Consider the following 15,096-nt stretch of genomic DNA (forward strand, 5'->3'; position numbering starts at 1 on the left):
TCACCACAATAAAAAATAAGAGTAGATGGCTCAAGGGAACACCCATCTATAGGGGCTTCTCCAAATTGTAATCCACCCTCACTTCGAAATACATCATTGTACCTTCATCATCACTAGACCAAGAATTACCTAGTCCATGGAATGGAAGGAGAGCCTTCACCAAAAACACTGGAGCTGTTCATGATGGTGGCTCACATCCACCAACTTCTTCTCGAGTAATAATCGACAGACAATAAATGATGGCCTTGCTAGCAAAGTTCAAGTAGAATACATGCATGTAATATTTGAAACATTCAATCACTCTTGTAATAATTTAATAGTTACAGAAGGAGGCTGAGTATTGGAGAATTGCAGTTTACGCCTGTTTTAGTATTAAGAGAGGTAACAATGCATTGCACGGTAGCGCAGCGGTAGAGTTGCTGCTTTACAGCGAATGCAGCGCCGGAGACACAGGTTCGATCCTGACTACGGGTGCTGCACTGTAAGGAGTTTGTACGTTCTCCCCGTGACCTGCGTGGGTTTTCTCCGAGATCTTCGGTTTCCTCCCACACTCCAAAGACGTACAGGTATGTAGGTTAATTGGCTGGGTAAATGTAAAAATTGTCCCTAGTGGGTGTAGGATAGTGTTAATGTACGGGGATCACTGGGCGGCACGGACTTGGAGGGCCGAAAAGGCCTGTTTCCGGCTGTAGATATATGATATGATATGATATGATTACATACAGTATGCAATGTCCTGAGCTTTCTGGCATTGATCTCCATTACATCCTAATGAAATAAGCTCCAATAAACTGAATGCCTTTTATAATCTTACTAGACCAAGTGCGCCCAAACCTCTCCCACATTGTTGCAGCACCCTCTCCTCCCCCTCCCTCTCCCCTATCCCCCCCATTCACCCTCCCCACCTCCCCCTCCCCTCCCCCTCCCCCTCCCTCCACCCCTCCCCCTCCCCTCCACCTCCACCCTCCATCCTCCCCCTCCCCTCCCTCCTCCCCCTCCCCTCCCCCCTCCCCTCCCCTTCCCCTTCCCTTCCCCTTCCCCTCCACTCCCCCCCTCCTTCCCCTCCCCCCCCCACTCCATCCCCCTCAACCCCCCTTATCCACCCTCCTCCTCCTCCCTCCCTCCTCCCTACCTCCACCCCCCTTCCTCACTCCATTCCTCCCCCTCTCTCCCTAGGAGATAGATTTAAAATGTGAATAACTTTAAAAATATAACACTGATTTCAATGAAACTTCTTCCATTAGCACCAAAGGGATGACGGTGAGTAAGGTTGGCCTAAAATTGGTGCGCTATTGTTTTGGCTGTAGTTCAGTAACAAACAAACAAATAAATGAGAGGTTTAGTATATAGATGGATGGACAACTAAGAACTCATTAGTCGTGTCTTATTAGATGCTTCCAATTTGCTTAAAAACATGTAGTAAAAAACTGAACTTGCTCTTTACCGTTAATTTTTGAACCATGATGTACATTTTGCAAGGTTTTTAGCATCCTAAGTCCGAAGTTTTGCACAGATTGCAAATTATGTTGGCATGGCAAAAATTGCTTTAGCTTCAAGTTAAATATAAAATATGACACTTTATTTGAATATTTTCAGCACTTGGAATATGCTGAGCTAGTTATGCTCGTTAAGCAAATAGTATACCAAAACTTCCAGCGTGTCATGTATTTTCTGATTGCATATTAATATATGTTGGGGATCCATATGGGTAAATAACATAATTAGCTGAATCAAAAGGGAAAATTGAATTGATACCCTCGCATTTTGCTATTCAGTAATTTGAGTATTGCTACCAATATGATGACAATGGTGCAGAAAAAAAAGGGCACCGGTTTTCATTGCTAAAAGGGAAATTTTATTAAAGACACCAGAAAGAATCCATGTTACACAGAAGAATGTGGAAGAGAGTTGGTAACTAGAGACATTAAAAAAACAGTAAGATGCAGTGATGGAATAACATTTGCTAGATGCCATATTTTCTGGATATTGTTGTCTGTGATAACTTTCTTGTACACAAATTGGTTATTGCATCTCCCACATCATGACAGACGCTATGCTATTATAAAACAATATTGACTGCAAATGATGTGAAACATTCTAAAAAGGAAGAGAAAGTAGCTGTATAAATCCAATTCTTTATGTCTCACAGAAAGTAAACTAGGTCAAATAGCCATATGCATAGAGACATTTTTTGTGTCACATGGATCCAACATTCTTTGAGAAGATATTTAATCCAAAAACATTACTTTAAACGCATATTCATGCCCTTGGTGCATTGCTTTTTGTGGAGTTTTTTTATTTGCAAATTCTCTGCCTGATTCTGTCTCAGAACAGTGACTGCACTTCAAAGCAAATCAATTGTCTGTTAAATGCTTTGAGACATCCTAAAATCACGAAGATCGTTATATAAATGGAAATCTTTGCCTTCCTTTAACAGCAGGTGCAATGCATGGTATGTCACTCTGCCCAAGTGCACGCTGGTGCCAAACGGAAACAATATGTGCTAAAGTCTAAATAAACATAAGTCTATATGAACAAGGTTAATTTATCTTCTATTTATGTATAATGCCCTTAAAGCAAATGTTGGATTATCCTTGTTATGAAGGCCTGATTGCAGGCAATGGCAGAGCAACCATAAATTGAAAATAAGGTGAATTATAATTCTAACAGTTTCAGACTCCAGCTGGCACTTCAATGATTTCATGCCAGAAAAGACATCCAGTTTAGGTAGTTTACATTACAGAGCAAACAGCAGTATATCATTCAATATCATTCACCATATGGCGAGACCGGAAACTTGTTCTTTGTTGAAGAAGTTTATTGCGACAGCAATATTCGATTACAAAGGTTTAACAACAAGATAACGGACAACCATCAAAAACTCACTGTCTTCTTCGAAGACGTCTCCGAACTAACTCTTTTCGGGCGCCAAAAGCGCACATGACAACGCTGTCCAATCAGCGATGTCGCTCTCCTGGACCAATCCCTACGGTCGTGCCCACACGTGACCCTGCTGGCCAATCTGAGGGTTCGACGACCCGGACCATTCTCTATGGTCGCTACATGACCCCCCCCAGAACCCGAGGTACGGAACCTAGCAGGGAGCCGGATTTCGTGACCAGAACGAGTACGGAGAGGGGCAGCCTGAACCACAGGAGCCGGGGAATCCGGACTTGGTGGAACAGCCGGAGCGGGGGGTGCTGGACTGATCTGAACTGCCGGAGGCCGGCCTCTCGTAGGTGGTTGGCCGACCAGGACTGGTTGGTCCGGATCCAAGTGTGCAGGTTTAAGCCTGGACACCGAGACGAGCTCACTCCTGCCGCCCACGTCTAAGGTGAAGGTAACCGTCCCCTTACGCAAAACCCGGAACGGCCCGTCATAGACCCTCTGCAACGGGGCACGATGGGAATCCTTCCAAAAATACAAACTCACAGTCCTTCAGGGAAGGCGGTTCGTGTACCATGGGACACCCATGACGTGAAGTCGGAACTGGGGCCAGGGAACCCACCCGTGCCCGGAGCGATGCTAAGACTGATGGGACTGGAGGCAGCTGGTTGGAGGGGTCCGGAAGCAAATCTCCGGGTACTCTAAGTGGCGAGCCATATACTAGCTCCGCGGACGAAGCACCGAGATCTTGCTTAGGAGCAGTCCGGATGCCCAGAAGGACCCAGGGGAGTTGGTCTACCCAGTCCGGGCCTTCATGCCTCGCACTGAGGGCCGCCTTGAGTTGACGGTGGAACCTCTCTACAAGCCCATTTGCCTGGGGGTGGTACGCTGTAGTGTGTTGTAACCGGGAACCGTACAGCTCTGCTAGCGTGGCCCAGAGGGACGAAGTGAACTGTGGCCCCCTGTCGGTGGTAATAACCGCCGGAACCCCGAAACGTGCTACCCAATGGAGGGCCAAAGTCCTGGCACAAGACGCTGCCGAGATATCGGACAATGGGAAAGCCTCTGGCCACCGGGTGAACCGATCCACCACCGTGAGGAGATGGGTGTAGCCCCGGGAGGAAGGTAAGGGCCCGACTAAATCCACGTGGATGTGGAAAAAACGAACTGCTGGGACCTCGAACTCTTGTACGGGGGGCTGGACATGGCGCTGGACTTTAGCGGTCTGGCAGGGAACGCAGGAACGGGCCCAACTAGCTACCTGTTTATGCAGGCCATGCCAGACAAACCGAGCGGCTACTAACGCAGAGGTGGAGCGGATGGATGGGTGCGCCAGCCCGTGAATGGCATCGAAAACCCGGCGCTGAAGGGAGGGCGGCACTACCGGCCTGGGACGGGGAAGGGAAACATCACACCAGACTTTTGTGCCTTCCGACCCGCAGGCTACCTGAGCCAATTTCAACCCCGAAGTGGTGGACTGGTATGCCGAGGCGGTATCCGCCAGAAGCTGTGCCTCCGCAAGCTCCTGGGGATCCACCTCGCAGTCCACCACCGAAATGGGGGAACAAGCAGGCCTAGACAGGGCGTCAGCAACGGCATTAAGCTTACCCGCGACATGACGGACATCGGTGGTAAATTCGGATATGGCAGTCAGGTGCCGCTGCTGGCGAGCCGACCATGGGTCATACAATTTGAAAAATGCAAATGTTAATGGTTTATGGTCCGTAAAGGCCACAAATGGGCGGCCCTCAAGGAAATACCTGAAATGACGAACAGCTAAATAGAGGGCCAGAAGCTCTCGGTCAAATGCGCTATACTTCAGCTCAGCCGAATTTAGTTGCCGGCTGAAAAACGCCAAGGGCTGCCAAAGGCCACCGACCTGCTGCTCCAAAACCCCACCCACCGCCACGTCAGACGCATCAACCGTCAGGGCCGTGGGGGCGGAGGGGCTCGGGTGGACCAACATGGTGGCGTCTGCCAAGGCTGCCTTAGCTGCTGTAAAAGCCGACTCTGCGGTCGGGGACCATATCAACTCTACCGGTTTACCCGCAAGGCACTGGAAGAGCAGGCGCATGACTCGCGCAGCTGCCGGAACGAACCTATGGTAGAAGTTAACCATACCTACGAACTCCTGCAGCCCTTTCACTGTGGTGGGCCTGGGAAATGCCCGGATAGCCTCCACCTTCTCGGGCAAAGGGGTGGCGCCGGCAGGGGTGATTCTGTGCCCTAAAAAATCAAGAGAAGGGAGGCCGAATTGACACTTGGAGGGTTGGATAATGAGCCCGTGGTCTTGGAGCCGCTGGGACACAGTCCGCAAGTGGACCTGGTGTTCCTGCACTGAGGGGCTGGCGACCAGGATGTCGTCTAAATAAATAAACACAAAGGGTAAACCCCGACCCACACGGTCCATCAGTCGCTGGAAAGCCTGTGCCGCGTTCTTTAAACCGAAAGGCATGCGCAACCAATCGAACAACCCGAACGGAGTAATCGTGGCAGTTTTCTGTATGTCCTCCGGCCGCACAGGAATCTGGTGGTATCCTCGCACCAAATCGATCTTGGAGAACACCACCGCCCCTTCCAGCCTAGACGAAAAGTCCTGCAGGTGCGGTATGGGGTAGCAATCAGCCGTGGTGACAGCATTGAGACGCTGATAATCGCCACATGGTCTCCACCCCCCAGATGCCTTGGAGACCATATGCAACGGCGAGGCCCACGGGCTGTTGGACTGACGGACAATGCCCATTTCCTCCATCTTCCTAAATTCCGCCCGCGCCACCACCAGTTTGTCTGGCGGTAGTCTCCTGGCCCGAGCGAAAACGGGAGGGCCCTCGGTGCGAATGTGGTGGACCACGCCATGCTTGGCCGAAGGGGCGTCAAAACGCTGGATGAGCAGCTCTGGAAACTCCGCCAGGACCTCAGCATACGAGTCAGGGGCCGCGACGATGGCCTGGACAGTAGGGCTGAGCGGGGAGGCGGTTGTCGGAGCGACGGGCTCCTCGCTGGCGGAGAGTCGGAGGTCGTTACCGCGGACATCAGGGACCAGTGAAAAGGCCCAGAGAAAATCTGCGCCTAGGATCGCTTGTCTGACGTCTGCTATAATGAATGGCCATTCGTACGTGCGGAGGCCTAGCACAAGGGACATCTTCCGCGTACCGAACGTGCGGATGGGGCTGCCATTATCGCGATGAGGGTAGGACCTGTCTTACCCGATCTGGTTTCGAGGTCGGTCGGCGGCACTATACTGACAATGGCTCCCGTGTCCACTAAAAATTCTGTGTCCGTGAATCGATCTCGGACGTAGAGGCGTCGGTTCTGGCCAATCACAACTGCCCCTATGTACGATCGGCCGAGGCATTTCCCGCGAAAGTACAAGGTGAGCGGCAGTTGCGGGATTCTCTACCCCATCGTAGATGATAATAGCACCAGCCGCGCTTGTGCGGATCTTTTTGGCGGGCTTTTGGAGGACTGGCGGGAGACGCGGCGCCATCTTGATGTCGCTGTGGCGTGGTCACTGATGTCGAGACCTTGTTGATCGAACCACTTCCCTTCGATTTGGCCGCTATGAGCGCATCAGCTTTTTCTGCATATGCTTCTGGGTCCTTAAAAGAACAATCCGTGAGCAGAAGTCGGACATCTTCGGGAAGCTTCTCTCGGAATGCCTGCTCGAACATGAGGCAATCCGTATGTTCACCGGCTAGCATCATCATCTCGGCCATGAGAACGGATGGCAGTCGATCTCCGAGATCCGGTAGGTGCAGAAGTTTTTTGGCGCGATCATGCCTATGGAACCCGAAGGTTCGTAGTAACAGTGCCATCATGGCTTCGTACTTGTCTTCTGCAGGAGGGTTGACGATGAACCGCATCATGCATGTGGTCATCTCCGGCGATAGAGCGCTGACGAGGTAGTAATACTTCGTCGCGTCTGTCGATATGTTTCTTAAATGAAACTGGGCTTCGGTGTGGACAAACCAAGATTGTGGTTGATGTGTCCAAAATGACGGAAGGTGAACGCTTACTGCGCTTAACTCCGGTGTGCCAGGCGCAGCATCCAACAACGGGGCGTCGTGTTCGTTCATGGTCGGTGATCGCCCAGATCACGTCGGGGTCACCAATATGGCGAGTCCGGAAACTTGTTCTTTGTTGAAGAAGTTTATTGCGACAGCAATATTCGATTACAAAGGTTAACAACAAGATAACGGACAACCATCAAAAACTCACTGTCTTCTTCGAAGACGTCTCCGAACTAACTCTTTTCGGGCGCCAAAAGCGCACATGACAACGCTGTCCAATCAGCGATGTCGCTCTCCTGGACCAATCCCTACGGTCGCGCCCACACGTGACCCCGCTGGCCAATCTGAGGGTTCGACGACCAGGACCACTCTCTATGGTCGCTACAACCACATGATTTCTGTGAATAAGTGTGACATCACTGTATGACATACTTGAACATGAATGCATCATTGTGTGCTCGTGTGGAGTCAAATAAACTTCAAATAAACCAAATACACATTTTAAACTTCAAACTAATGGTACTGATATTGGTTTATTATTGTCATGTGTACCGAGATACAGTGAAAAACTTTGTGTGCCATCCAGTCAATTCATACTGCACACGGCATATTACAAATGTCTTTCACTGTACCTCGCTACACGTGACAATAAACTAAACGAATTCCACTAATTCAAGCCATACACAAGAACAACAGGGGTAGTGCATAGAGAGAATTACCAAAGTATATAATATAGTGTTACAGAGTAATGGTGTTACAGTTACAGAGAAAGTGCAGATAAAAAATAACTTCAAGGCTGCAGTGAGCTTAGTAGGGAGATCAGGATTACATCCATATCTTATCAGAGGCCCGTTCGTTAGTATGATAAAAGAATTTAGTGGTACATGCTTTCAAGATTTTGTGTCTTCTGCCTCATGAGAAAGAGAAGGGTCAATGGAAGAGGGGGTTTAGTGGGAGACTGATTTGTGTGGTGGACTGGGCTACATCCACAACACTCTGCCATTTTTTTGAGGTCTTGGAGCTGATTGCCAAACCAAACAGTGACGCATTCTGATAGGATGCTTTTCTATAAAACTTTCTGTACAAGTTGGAAGAAATCATTGGAGACATCCTGAACTTCCTTAGTCTATTGGGAAAGTAGGGATATTGGTATGCTTTCTTGGCCATAGCTTCAATTACGTTAGTCCAGGACAGTCAATTGGTGATATTTATATGCCTGGGAACTTGTAGCACTCAAACATCACCATTTCAACTCCATTGATGCTGACTGGGGCGTGTACACCATCTCAAAGAGTTCTCTTGCATATTACTCTGCACGTTCTTCATCTCCCTCACCAGGAAGGCTACATATAATATATTGGTGACAAGGTAGGATTGAAAAAGGAATTACGTTCATACATGATAGGAGCAGAATTAGGCCACTTGGCCCATCATATCTACTCCGCCATTCAATCATGGTTAATCTATCTCTCAACTGCATTCTCCTACCTTCTCTCTATTAGCCCTGACATCCATACTAATCAAGAATCTATCTATCACTGCCTTAAATATATCTATTGATGGCCTCCAAAGCCTTCTGTGGCAATGAATTCCCCAATGAATTCCATGTTGCTGAAGACATATGAATGTCCGTACACTCATGATGGTAGAGTGATTCATAGCAATTTCAACGTGTGATCTGGATCCAATGGGACTTACCTTTATTCTTGAGCACAGACGGATTAAATACAAGTTTTTGAAATGTTTGTTTGATCAAGATAAACCTTCTAATGATTTTTTTAGGGACGAGTGCCAGATGATAGTTCAGAACCAATTTGGCTCTTTGGGACTTTTGAATTTTATGAAATCGCAGGTATTCTTGAAATGGATTTGAAATGTTAGCCACACAAAAGGAGAATAAAAGAAAACAATCTTATTGACAAAGAGATAGGCTTGTGTTATATGCTTCACCAGTAGACCTTCTGATACCATGCAAAATGAATATTTATTTATACGAATTGATGAGATTGGAGAATCTGATTGATTTGTGGATCATTGGAAGTTATAAATTAAATTGAAGGTCATTGCTAATGCTTGCTAACCTAAGAAGGTCACTAACGCTTGATCTATCTTTGGTATGCCAGGTTTCTGCCAAACCTCACAACATTGTAGGTACTGGCTGTTGAAGAAGGAAGAATCATGGCACTGCAGAAAGGAACATTGAAAGGCTGATAACATCTGCAAGAGAAATCTCAGTATTGAGTCCATCCTGATACACTGCAACATATCCCATGCACTAAAAGTCACAGGATGTTGCCTGATGGTGTTAGGGCAGTGATCAGCTACATTAGGGATAATGCCCAGAAAATACATACTGCCTGTGAGAACTACACATAGAAAGAAAGGGAGACATTGGCAAACTTATTGAGGCTCATAAATGTCCGATTTCTTATGTTAGGTATTAGTCAGCAGAATTCTTAGACCCATTCCTCAATACCTACTAGGGCTGCCATAAACATATGGAACTTGGATGTCCTCCTGTCCTAATATGGCATTAACTTTAATGTAATTATGACATCAAGTGCAAGCATCCATACAGAAAACTTTGGTAGATGCATTAGCACAATTTATTTCCCAAAACACATTGAAACATGGATTGATGTAACATCAACAATACATGGGTATATTGAGTATCAAAGATCAATATGAGTATGACTGGTACTGCCATGTGGGTCAGGAAAATGTAAAACTCAGTTATTCAGTTAAACTAGATTTGCTGTTTTAAAGGAAAAGTAAATGTGACATCAATATATGATATATTTAGCCATGTCCGTGTGCACAGTTTCGGAGGACTATTGAATAATCAGATAACTAGTTGAAAAAGGGTGTCAACTTGAAACATCACCCATTCCTTTTCTCCTGAAAGGCTGTCTGACCCGCTGAGTTTCTCCAGCTTTTTGTGTCTATCTACACATTTTAGAACTTTCTCTCATGTATTTCTCTCATGTATTGCTCTGCATGCTACTTCACTGGCAACTCACCAGGATACAGACACCACACACTTATTAACATCTCAACAACACTGGGACTCAGGAACACCATTACATTTCTGTCATCCTGCAGTGCCATGATGACAGAGGTAACATTCATAATTAAAGGGTTATTTTGCTTTTGTCTCATTGATGAGATTGAGCATGATGAGAGCTTAAAATAATGTGACCCAAATTTTATACTTGACTGGAACTCCAGGCTGATGTGGAAGCCATCTCTCTTCTCCCTGCAGACAACACTGGAAGCTATCAACAGCACTACATCGTAAAGGATCTTAGAAAATCAATGAGGGTGGGGGTAAGATAAGAAGGTCTAGCTGTAATCCTAATGGTATTAATACAGAATAGTTACAATGAAAGCAGGCTTAAAGAAAAAAAAAATTGAAGGAAAGATGTTTTAAGAATGAGTCTTGTGTCCAATAGCCTTTCAATTAAAACCATACTTGTGAGGTATTGTTTGAATAGTCTGATTTGAATATGGTCTCATTTTATGTCATGTAAAATTCTATTTGACAAATTATGTTTACATTAAAGCACTTAGAGTTGGAGACACAAGAGAATCCAGATGCTGAAATCTTGAGCAAAAAGAAGTGCTGGAGGAAACCCTGATCCATGAAGGGAAATAGATAGATGATGGTTTGGGTTTGAAGAAGGGTTGACATATCCATTTTCTTCCACTTATAGTTGGGCTGTTTTGTTTGAAAATAAATTAGCTTGAGAAATTTTAATATCTGGAGAGTATAACATCACATAATCCTTTTGTTTCATATGCTGTTTTATTCCAGGAATACATCACAACATCCTCATTAAAAAATAAAGTAATATTGATTTTATCAGCATTAATATCAATGGGGAATTTCAAAACAAACACATATAGAAAACATAGTATTCTACACAGCTCTGCCGTGAATACTGAAAGTACCTCAAATTGACACTTACCAAAGGAGTACTTTTTTTTAAAATGCCCACTATGAATATTACTTTTGTCTTATCTTTATTGAGACACAAGAATATTATTTAGCCCACAAGACTTTCAGGGGGACAATCGAATTTGTCCCAATTCCTCTCCTTATTTCCCTACAACCTACACTCTCACACACACGCCCATCGATTCCCTTTGATTCTTTTTGCCTTTAACCTACACTTAGGGGTAGCTAGCAGTAACCAATTAACCCACAGGCATGTCTTTTGGATGAGGTAATTGAAATGCACAGAGGAAACCCTCATAATAGAGAACATACAAGTTCCACACAGACAGGATCCAGGACTCTGGAACTGTAAGACAGCAGCACAAATTACTGTACTAGTGTGCTGTCCACGAAGGTTTTAATATAGTGGCTAGATTTCTTTGTAGCCACTGACATGTTTTGGGCATTTATAGAATGATCATGAATGGAGATTGAGCCAGAGACACGTTCCAATGGTTCTCAGGCACCAGCTGTTACTTTGTGGACCTCCTGCCAGAAGTGACAGCCAACGATGATGACAGTCACCCATATTTAGCTAGTGATACTCAATCACAGTAAAACTGAAATACATCATTCAACATATTTCCCCTTATTATCAGCTAGCAACAGTGGGACTCAGGAACACCGCTGTAGTCTTGGAATCTAGTGTTGCCAAGGCAGCAGAGAGAGGCTTCACAACTGAAGGGTTATGTTGCCTTCTGTCATTGATTACATTGGACAAGTGGAGAGGATTTGATAAATGTTATCCAAATTTGATGTCCAACCAGCTTGCTCAGCTGGTGTGTTCTTCCTCTCCTCCACCAGAATCAGGCAACCAGGGTTGCACATTGGGAGGCTGATGTTATAATGTTATAATGGGCCTAACGTTGGAAACATGCCCAGGTTTCTGACAAAGATAAATTACCATGACAATGCCTGGCCTGCCACTAATCGAACAGAATTCCCCACACCAGTTCCCTAATCAGAAAATCAGGCCCTGCATTCACATCAAAAATATTTAATTGATTGCTTGCTTCTCAATTTAGAATGATTGTTGTGATCAGAATGAAGAAATATTCTATCTCACCAAAATTTAAATAACCTTTCTCTATTGCATGATTTATAATATCCATTTGGAAAACTTATTCAGTCAGTCTATATAATTAGAGTTTTATTTACAGTGCAGATGTGGTGTCAGTGATATGTAAAGCAACTTTGCGCCGCCTATGGCCGTGGTGTACACCAATCTTTAATCTTCTCTCTGCTCAGCCTTGTCAAGCAATTGCCTACAATTTGCACATACAATCATTCCATAGGATTGTTTGTGGCATCAGACCTGTTACAGTACTTTCATAAAGAATGCAAAAGGAATCATCTTAATTCTGCTTTGTAGAGCACTGCTGTTCCTAACTCAACCTGTTGATGCATTGCTATTTCTTGGCAGTGTTACTGAACTCACATTTTTGACATTCATCAATTTTTAACCTACAAGCACTTGTTCTTTCATTCACAGTCCGTGGCACTTTGCAGCTTTTAGCAATGGCGTTTTTCTCTCCTAAGCCTACTGACTTCAAAAGTTATGAATAATGCTGAGACAACTTGCTGATATCTAGCGGTAGAAAAAGAATTGTCAGAAAGTGAAATGTTAACTAATATAGTGAAAACATGAAATCTGTAACTGGGTTGCAGGAAAATGATTGGCTTGTTTAGCACAATTCACTGAGTAGGAGTAAAATGACCTTGACATAGCACCATACTCCCACTCGAGTAAACAGCTGAATATGCCAGATTCACTGAGTGCGAGTGATTAAGAATTATACTGTAATATTCTCCCAATGTGCTTCCTGGAGATTCAGACAGCAACAGGATGTTAATGGATGAAAAATCAGGAATGCATAAGCTTTTAAACACTGCTAGGTTGAAAATTGGATTATACATGCACGGATAAACACAAAATGTTGGAGTTTCTCAGCGGGTAAGGCAGCATCTCTAGATAGGTTTTGGGCTGGCTAAGGACGGTGTGATCCCTAGAGGGATACATTGTTGTGAACTGTGGAACTGGTTAATCGACTTTTAATGGAGGAAGGGCGGCAAGCAAGGGAGAGGGGGTGGGGTGTTCTTGGCTATGTTACCGAAAATTAGAGATATTCATATGCAGTCAATTTGAAATAGTGCAGATTATTGATAAATAACTGGAATATGTAACCTGCGAACTGGCATTTACTGCAATAACTGCAGCTATTTACTTCAATTCTTGTTAAAAATAGCAAGATTATTGGAGTCATTCACTGATCAGCCATATGTGTCATTTTATTAGGATTATGCTGAGCAGCCAGTGTCAGCTGTAATCTTTAATGTATTAGCACAAAGACTTCAGGTCCATGGTGGGGGTGTAGAGTCTTTTAGACTTTAGTCGGGGGACTTCAATTGCTATAGGAGTGTAGTCAGGCAATTAATGAGTGGGGCATCTGGTCAGGTGATCTGTGGGTGGGGGGGGGGGGTCAGACCAATGGGGTAAGCTAGTTGGGTGATCAGTTGATGGGAAGATGCTGGATTATCTGTGCGGATGAGTCTGGGTTGGATTATCGGTGGGTAGGGCAATCCTGCCCAGTTTTTAACTGTGTGGTATTGTGATTGGCAAATGATGACCTCTCATTATTAAGGACCAAAGTTGCCGCTTGCTTTAAAAGGGCATCAATAATATTATGCCTCAATGAGTATCAAGCAATGGTATTAACATGCTTTGTGAGGTTGGATATAATGCATATCAACCCCTACCTTTGCAACAACCTAGACTCATTACAATTCGCCTACCACTACAGTAAATCAATGGGGGATGCGTTCTCACTGGATCTCCAGTCTGCATTGGACCACTTGCCCAGTATGAACACAAATGACAGGTTCTTGCTCATCGACCACAGCTCAACAGCATCATCCCTCTGAACATATGGTCAAACTCAAGAAACTGGGTATCTGCTCATCCTTATGAAACTGGATCCTTGACTTCCTCAGCAGCAGATCACAATCAGTACAAAATAACAACAGCACTTCCTCCTTGATAATCACCAGCACAGGAGCACTAAAGGGCTATGTGTGCAGTGCGCTGAGTGTTACACTCAGTTTTTAGTTTAGTTTAGTTCAGTTTAGTTTAGTTTAATTTAGTTTAGAGACATGGCACGGAAACTGGTTTTTTGGCCCACCGAGTTTGTGCCGACCAGCGATCTCTGCATATTAACACAATCCTACACACAATAGGGACCATTTACAATTTTACCAAGCCAATTAACCTACAAACTTGTACATCTTTGGAGTGTGGGAGGAAACCGGAGCTCCCAGGGAAAAGCCACGCAGGTCAAGGGGAGAATGTACAAAAAATGTACAGACAGTATCTGTAGTCAGGATCGAACCCAGGTCTCTGGCATTGTAAGGCAGCAACTCTACCGCTGCGCCAAGGTGCCGCCACAACACTCTAAACCTATGACTGTGTGGCCAGACACAATTCCAACACCGTCTATAAATTCATTGACAATACCATCGTTGTTGAACAAATAATCAATAATGATGAGTCACAGGAACAGGAGGGAGATTAAAAATCTGATTGAATACAATACAATACAATACAATATATCTTTAGTGTCATTGTACAGGGGTACAACGAGATTGGGAATGCGCCTCCCCTACGATGCAATAATTTAATTATCTAGTCAGTATTAATTTAAACAACCCAATGAAACAAATTTAACAGTTTTAAAACAGAATAAAGTGCAAGTAGATCTGTGCCGGATCACTGTGCGATGTGACCATCCGGCTCAGCAGGACCGGTTCATAGCAGCTATGGCCCTGGGGATGAAGCTGTTCCTGAGTTTGGAGGTGCGGGCGTAGAAGGCCTTGTATCGTCTGCCCGATGGAAGGAGTTCAAACAGACTGTTGCAGGGGTGTGAAGAGTCTTTGTGGATGCTGGTGGCTTTTCTGAGGCATCGTGTGTTGTAGATGCCCTCCAAGGCCGGTAGCTGTGTTCCGATGGTCCTCTGAGCTCTATGGACTACCCGCTGAAGAGCTTTCCTCTCTGCCTCGGTGCAGCTGAGGTACCATACAGGGATGCCATGTGTTAGGATGCTCTCTATGGTGCAGCGGTAGAATGTCGTCAGCAGCTGTTGGGGTAGACCAGACTTCTTCAGTGTTCTTAGGTAGAACAGTCGTTGCTGTGCCTTCTTGACCAGCGCA

The sequence above is a fragment of the Rhinoraja longicauda genome, chromosome 7, assembly GCF_053455715.1.
Source record: "Rhinoraja longicauda isolate Sanriku21f chromosome 7, sRhiLon1.1, whole genome shotgun sequence".
In the NCBI taxonomy this organism is placed as follows: domain Eukaryota; kingdom Metazoa; phylum Chordata; class Chondrichthyes; order Rajiformes; family Arhynchobatidae; genus Rhinoraja; species Rhinoraja longicauda.